Source organism: Macrotis lagotis, chromosome 1 (assembly GCF_037893015.1).
Source record: "Macrotis lagotis isolate mMagLag1 chromosome 1, bilby.v1.9.chrom.fasta, whole genome shotgun sequence".
NCBI classification, from domain to species: Eukaryota; Metazoa; Chordata; class Mammalia; order Peramelemorphia; family Peramelidae; genus Macrotis; species Macrotis lagotis.
The window spans coordinates 259,786,465-259,793,866 of record NC_133658.1 but is presented as its reverse complement, the minus strand read 5'-3'; the positions used below and the strand labels follow the sequence as shown (position 1 = coordinate 259,793,866).

The following is a 7,402-nucleotide window of genomic DNA, read 5'->3' as shown; positions in this document are numbered from 1 at the left end:
TGGAGCACAGAACTTTACCACAATAGCTTCTTATTTGATAAAGGTTTCTAGTTAACAGAGTGCCCTAATCCCACTGTGGTTTGTAACCTTATCTGCTCCACAGCCTCAAGACTTTCCTCTTTAACTTTTCCCTTTTTTCACAACGCCTGCTTAAACCCAGGTAATCTGCTCAGGTCTGACTATAGTATTCTACAGGAACCTATTACCATACTGAATATCTTTCTTGTCCTTATTTGAAACTTTTCTGGTCTGGCAAATGCTTCACAAGCTTGCACTGAAGAGATCCAGAGCCTACAAGCCACACTGATACTTCAAAGAAGGAATTTATTGAAGGACAGGCAACATGCCCTATTTAACATAATAGTTAATATCAATTAAAGAATTAAAGAACCGCTATTCTTTAATTTCACTAGCTGTGATTCCTTGTCAAAGTCATAATTTTCCATTGAATCATTACATGTGATACCGAGTTTTTCAAATTTAGCCTTAAAACTTGGAGATGCCAGAACCAGAAGAACATTGTATACCCTAACAGCAACATGGGGGGGTGATGATTAACCTTAATGGACTTGCTCATTTCATCAGTGCAACAATCAGGCACAATTTTGGGATATCTGTGATAGATAGAACCATCTGTATCCAGAGAAAGAATTGTAGAATTTGAACAAAGATCAAAGACTATTACCTTTAATTAAAAAAAATCTTATGTAATTTTGCTATCTTTTATACTTTTTTTTCTTAAGTATATGATTTCTCTCCTATCACATCCAAATTAGAACAATGTATACTATGGAAACAATGTAAAGACTAACAGATTGCCTTTTGTGGGGGGAGGAGGGAAGCAAGATTTTAGAGGGAAAATTGTAACATTCAAAATAAATTAATAAATTAAAAAAACTGGAAGATGCTATTGCAACCAATATAAATTACTCTCTTTCTTAGAGCACCCAAAAGGTTGCAGTGCCCTAGAATTCAATAAAAGATGATTTCACGGAGTACTTGAGCTCAGGATTGAATATTTTGACAAAAGGGACTATTTGATCTGTATCTCTTTTAAGTAGTCTTTTGAATAGCTTATAAAATAAGTTTAATAAGTCTATTTGAACAATAACAGAAATATAGCAAAAAATTCCAGTTTGTCTAAACAACTTTCACCAAACTAAAGGATTTTGTGTTAATTTCCTTAATATCATCATTTGCAATTCAGTCACTTTCTAAATGCATTACAATTTCAATAAAAGTTTTAACAAGTCAGAAGGCAAGGTTAGGGTTAGAGCAAGTTACAGTTGCATCATTCAGGCCTGTGATATATTTATCTATGCCTAGAGTGTTCATTCCTCTATTTCAACTGAGGAGATACTCAATTTTTTTCTTCTTCAAAGATCTGCTCAGATACCACTTCCTCTAAGGTATCTTCCCTAATTCCTTTCTCTCCCTCACCCCAACTGTAAATGTTTTCTTCCTGCTAAAAATTGCCTTGAGAATTATTTCATTTTTTTCCATCAAAGGATCTTGGGAGGATAACTAGAAATGATCTCTCAAAGGCTCTAGAGTCCAACACTCTTATTTTATTTTATAAATGAAGAAACTGATGACTGAGTAGGTATAAGTGGCTTGCCCACAATTGCACAGGTAGTAAATATTATAGCCAGATTGGTGTTGTTTGACCTTTTCATTCATATCTGACACTTTGTGAACTCACTTTGTTGTTATTACTGTTGTTTGTTTGCTTGTTTTTGAAAAGCTATTAGAGTCCTTTGCCATTTACTTCTCTGATTCATTTTACAGATAATGTAATTGAGGCAAACAAGGTGAAATTGCCCAGGACCACATAGCTAATAAGTGCCTGAGACCAGATTTGAACTCAGGAAGAGCAGTCTTCTTAATTCCAAGGTCAGTGCTTGGTGCAGTGGATAGAGCACTGACCTTGGAATTAGGAAGATGGAAGTTTGACTCTGACCTCAGTCACTTGCTACTTACTAGCTGTGTAACCTTAGGCAAGTCACTTAACCTGAATTGCCTCCCATCCAGGACTGTCTCCAGTCTTCCTGATTTATATACATGGCTAGTGGACCTAGACGACTCTGGAGGAGGAGAAAGTGAGGCTGATGATTTAGCATACCCCCCCCCCCCTCAAATCTGATTCATGTGCTTGTCATGGCATCGCGTTCCCTGATCATGGGGGAGGGACAAACATCATTTAGCTGTCATTAGAGACAGGATTAGAATTAATTTCCATTGTTACCAGACACATGTGATTTCCACTATTCTACATTGCCTCCTATTTTGCACCTCTTAAACAGCATTTAAGACTGCTATTAGAGAGGACACTAAGTGACTTGAAGCACAGTCAGAGAAGGGCAATTGGGATGGGTAGTGGATCTGAAACCAGTTTAGAATTTCTGTTTAACTATCTTTGGGTGTCTTTTTAAAAGTGCACTTTGAGACCTTGGAAGAAACTCAAGAATGCCTCACAATATATGAACTTGACTGAAGTCTCAAAAGCAGCTATTTGGATAGGAAAGATTAGGGGATATGAGGGCATGAGAATAGTAGAGGTGAGGGAAGGGTCAATGGACTTCCCTGACCCCCATATTGTTTTCAATAAACTCAAAGTTTCACTTTTTTTTAATGAATCACCAGACCTTCACAATCTACTACCTCACTAATCCAGGCAGAAAATTGTTTCTTTTATTGTTTTAATCTTTCTACCAAGCTTTGAACTGATCCAACCTTTCTAGAGAATAATTTGAAATTAGACGTAAAGGACAATAAAAATGTGCATACTCTTTGATCCAGCAATACCACTACTGGATCTACACCCTAAAGAGATTATGAAAAAGGGTAAAAATATCACTTGTACAAAAATATTCATAGCACCTCTTTTTGTAGTGGCAAAGAATTGGAAATCGAAGGGATGTCCATCGATTGGGGAATGGATAAACAAACTGTGGTATAGGTGTGTGATGGAAAACTATTGTTCTATTAGAAATAAGATGGGCTCTCTCCAGGCATCCCCATGACATCGTCTTTAAACCCCAAGTGGCAATCCCTGAAGCACCTTCGAGATGCCCAGGGAAGATAGGGCTACCTGGAAATCCAATTATTTCCTCAAGATCATCCAACTTTTGGATGATTATCCAAAATGCTTCATTGTGGGAGCAGACAACGTGGGCTCCAAGCAGATGCAGCAGATACGGATGTCCCTCTGTGGGAAGGCCGTAGTGCTGATGGGAAAAAACACTATGATGCGCAAAGCCATTCCTGGGCATCTGGAGAATAACCCTGTCCTGGAGAAAGTGCTGCCTCATATCTGAGGGAATGTGGGTTTTGTGTTCACCAAGGAAGATCTGACTGAGATTAGGGATATGCTTCTGGCCAATGAGGTACCAGCCGCTGCCCGTGCTGGCGCCATCGCCCCATGTGATGTCACGGTGCCAGCCCAGAACACTGGTCTGGGTCCTGAGAAGACTTCCTTCTTCCAAGCTCTGGGTATCACCACCAAGATTTTCAGGGGCACCATTGAAATTTTGAGTGATGTGCAGCTGATTAAGACTGGAGGCCACCTTGTTGAACATGCTGAATATCTCCTCATTTTCCTTTGGGCTGATCATTCAGCCCAATGTTTGACAATGGCAGCATCTATAACGCTGAAGTGCTGGACATCACAGAGGAGACCTTGCACCTTCGCTTCTTAGAGGGTGTCCATAATGTTGCCAGCGTCTGTCTGCAGCTTGGCTACCCAACTGTTGCATCAGTGCCCCACTCCATCATCAATGGGTACAAGCAGGCCTTGGCTGTAGCTGTGGAGACTGAGTACAGTTTCCTGCTTGCTGAAAAGGTGAAGGCCTTTCTGGCTGACCCTGCAGCCTTTGCAGTGGTTGCCCCTGCGGCTGCAGCTCCAGCTGCTGCTGCACCAGCTGCTGCCACTCCAGCCAAAGTAGAAGCCAAGGAAGAGTTGGAAGAGTCTGATGAAGATATGGGATTTGGTCTGTTTGATTAGCCCATGGGATACAACTATTTTGCCAATTTATTTGTGGAACAAAGAAATAAAAATGCTCATTAAAAAAAGAAATAAGATGGGATGGGATTTCAGAGAAGCTTGGAAAAACTTGCCTGAACTGATGCAGAGCAACATGAGCAGAACCAGAAGAGCACTTTTATACCCTAATAACAACATGGATGTGAGGATCAATCTTAATGGACTTCCTCATTTCATTAGTGCAACAGTCAGGGACAATTTTAGGGGATCTGTGATGGAAAATATCATCTGTAACTAGAGGAAAAACTGTGGAGTTTAAACAAAGACCAAAAATTTTTACCTTCAATTTTTTTAAAAAAGTTGTTTGATATATTACATAATGTTGCTATCTCTATTATTTTTCATTCATTTTATATTATTACAATAATCTTATTATGAGAGTAAACATATACCCCCCTCTCCCCAAGAAGATGAGAAACCTCAAGAATAGTGAGAGAGAAAAAAATGTACTTCAGTCTGTGTTCAGATTCCAATGCCTCTGTCCCTGGGATGAATTGCCTTCTTTATCATGAGTCCACCAAAGAAGTTGCTTCAATATTTTTCCCACAGTTACTATTACTAGCTGTATTACCCTCCCATCTATTCCTTCCCACTCTCATTTATTTTATTCTCTCTCCATTCACCCTGTCTCTGTCCAACAGTGTATTGTATCTGAGTACTGTCACCCACAATCTTTCTTCTCTTCTATCACCTACTTCCCCCTTCCCTTCCCTTCCCCCATTATCCATTATCCCATCCCTTTCTTATTGTTTTCCTGTAGGGTAAGATAGGGTATTAAGAGTGTGTGTTATTTCCTCTCTGAGCCATTTCTGATAGAATGAAAGTTCACTCATTCCCCTTCATCTTCTCCCAGTCCACTCCATTGAAAAAGCTTTTTCTTGACTCTTATGTGAAATATTTTAGCCCCTTTTTCTTCTCCTTTCTCTTCCTCCCAGTACTTTCCTTTATCACCCATTGAATCCATCTTTTTACCATATTGTACTGTTATATTCAGCTCCTTCCTGTGCCTTGTCTATATATGCTCCTAACTCCTCTTATAAATAAGAAAGTTAATATGAATTATCAGTATCCTCTTCCCATGCAGGAATACAAACAGTTCAACATCATTAAGTTCCTCATCCACCCCCTCTATGATTCACCAGAGTCTTGTACTTGGAGATCAAACTTTCTGTTCAGCTCTTGTAGTTTCAATAGGAAAGTTTAAAAGCCCCCTATTTCATTGAAAGTCTATCTTTTCCCCTGAAAAAGGATGTTCAGTTTTGCTGGGTAGTTGATTCTTGATAGTACACCAAGATCTTTTGCCTTCCGGAATATCATATTCCAAGCCCTGTAAGCCCTTAATGTAGATGCTGCCAGATCCTGTGTAACCCTGACTATAGAGCCATGGTAGTTGACTTGTTTGTTTCTGGCAGCTTTTAGTATTTTCTTTTTGATTTGGGAGTTTGGGGATTTGGCTATAATATTCCTGGGAGTTGTTCTTTTGGGATATCTTTCAGGAGGCAATTGGTGAATTCCCTCAATTTCTATTTTACCCTCTGCTTCTAGGATATTAGGGCAATTGTGCGGTATTATTTCTTGTAAAATGAAATCTAGTCTCTTTACCTCGTCATAATATTCAGGTAGTCCAATAATTTTTAAATTATCTCTCTTGGGATCTGTTTTTGAGGTAGGTTGTTTTTCCAATGAGATATTTCACATTTTCTTCTAATTTTTATTTTTTATTTTGGAATAGTTTTATTTCTACCTAATTTCTTGCAAAGTAATTGACTTCATTTAGTTCCATTCTGCATTTAAAGCAGTTATTTTCTTCAGAGAACTTTTTTATCTCTTTTCCCAGCTAAGCAATTCTGCTTTTTTAAGAAAGATTTTATTTATTTTGAGTTTTACAATTTTTCCCCAATTGTTGCTTCCCTCCCTCCCCCACCCCCCACAGAAGGCATTCTCTTAGTCTTTAGATTGTTTCCAAGGTATACACTGTTCTCAGTTGAATGTGATGAGGGAGAAATCATATCATTAAAGAAGAAAAACAAAGTATGAGATAGAAAAATTGCATAAAAGATAGTTTTTATTTCTAATTTGAAGGTAATAGTCTTTGTTCTTTGTTCAAACTCCACAATTTTTTCTCTGGATGCAGATGGCATTCTCCATTGCAGAAATCCCCAGATTGTCCCTGAGTTGCACTGATGGAATGAGGAAGTCCATTAAGGTTGATCATCACCTCCATGTTGCTGTTAGGGCATACAATATTTTTCTGGTTCTGCTCATCTCTCTCAACATCAGTTCATGCAAATCCTTCCAGGCTTCCCTGAATTCCCATCCCTCCTGGTTTCTAATGGAACAATAGTGTTCCATGACATACTTGCTAAACCATTCCCCAATTGAAGGACATTTACTTAATGTCCAATTCTTTGCCACCACAAACAGGGCTACTTTGAATATTTTTGTACAAGTGATGTTTTTCTCCTTTTTCATCATCTCTTCAGGGTATAGACCCAGCAGTGGTATTGCTGGATTAAAGAGTATGCACATATCTGTTGCCTTTGAGTGTAGTTCCTAATTGCTCTCCAGAAAGATTGGATGAGTTCACAGCTCCACCAACAATGTGTTAGTGTCCCAGATTTCCTACATCCCTTCCAACATTGATCATTGTCCTTTCTGGTCATGTTGACCAGTGTGAGAGGTGAAAGGTGGTATCTCAGAATTGCTTTAATTTGCATTTCTCTAATAAGTAATGATTTGGAGCAATTTTTCATATGACTATGGATTGCTTTGATTTCCTCATCTGTAAATTGTCTTTGCATATCCTTTGACCATTTGTCTTTTTTTTTTTTTTTAGGTTTTTGCAAGGTGAATGGAGTTAAGTGGATTGACCAAGGCCACACAACTAGGTAATTATTAATGTCTGAGACCGGATTTGAACCTAGGTGCTCCTGACTCCAGGGCTGGTGCTTTATCCACTGCACCACCTAGCCACCCCTGACCATTTGTCAAGTGGAGAATGACTTGTTATTTTGAAAATTTGACTCAGTTCTCTGTATATTTTAGGATGAGTCCTTTGTCAGAAATACTATCTGTAAAAATTGTTTCCCAATTTACTACATTTCTTTCGATCGTGGTTACAGTGGTTTTGTCTGTGTAAAAGCTTTTTAATTTAAGGTAATCGAAATCATCTAGTTTTTTTTAGTGATGTTCTCCATCTCTTCCTTAGTCATAAACTGCTTCCCTTTACATAGATCTGACATGTATACTATTCCTTAATCTTCTAGTTTTCTTATACTATTGTTTTTTATGACTAAATCCTATATCCATTTTGATCTTCTATTGGTACAGGGTGTGAGGTGTTGTTCTAATCTAAGTTTC

General features: G+C 38.4%; 1 pseudogene; it reads left to right on the top strand.

Annotated features, from left to right (window-relative positions):
• Window positions 1-3,068: 3,068 nt before the first annotated feature.
• LOC141490139 (large ribosomal subunit protein uL10 pseudogene) lies at window positions 3,069-4,003 on the top strand (annotated as a pseudogene).
• Window positions 4,004-7,402: the final 3,399 nt, after the last annotated feature.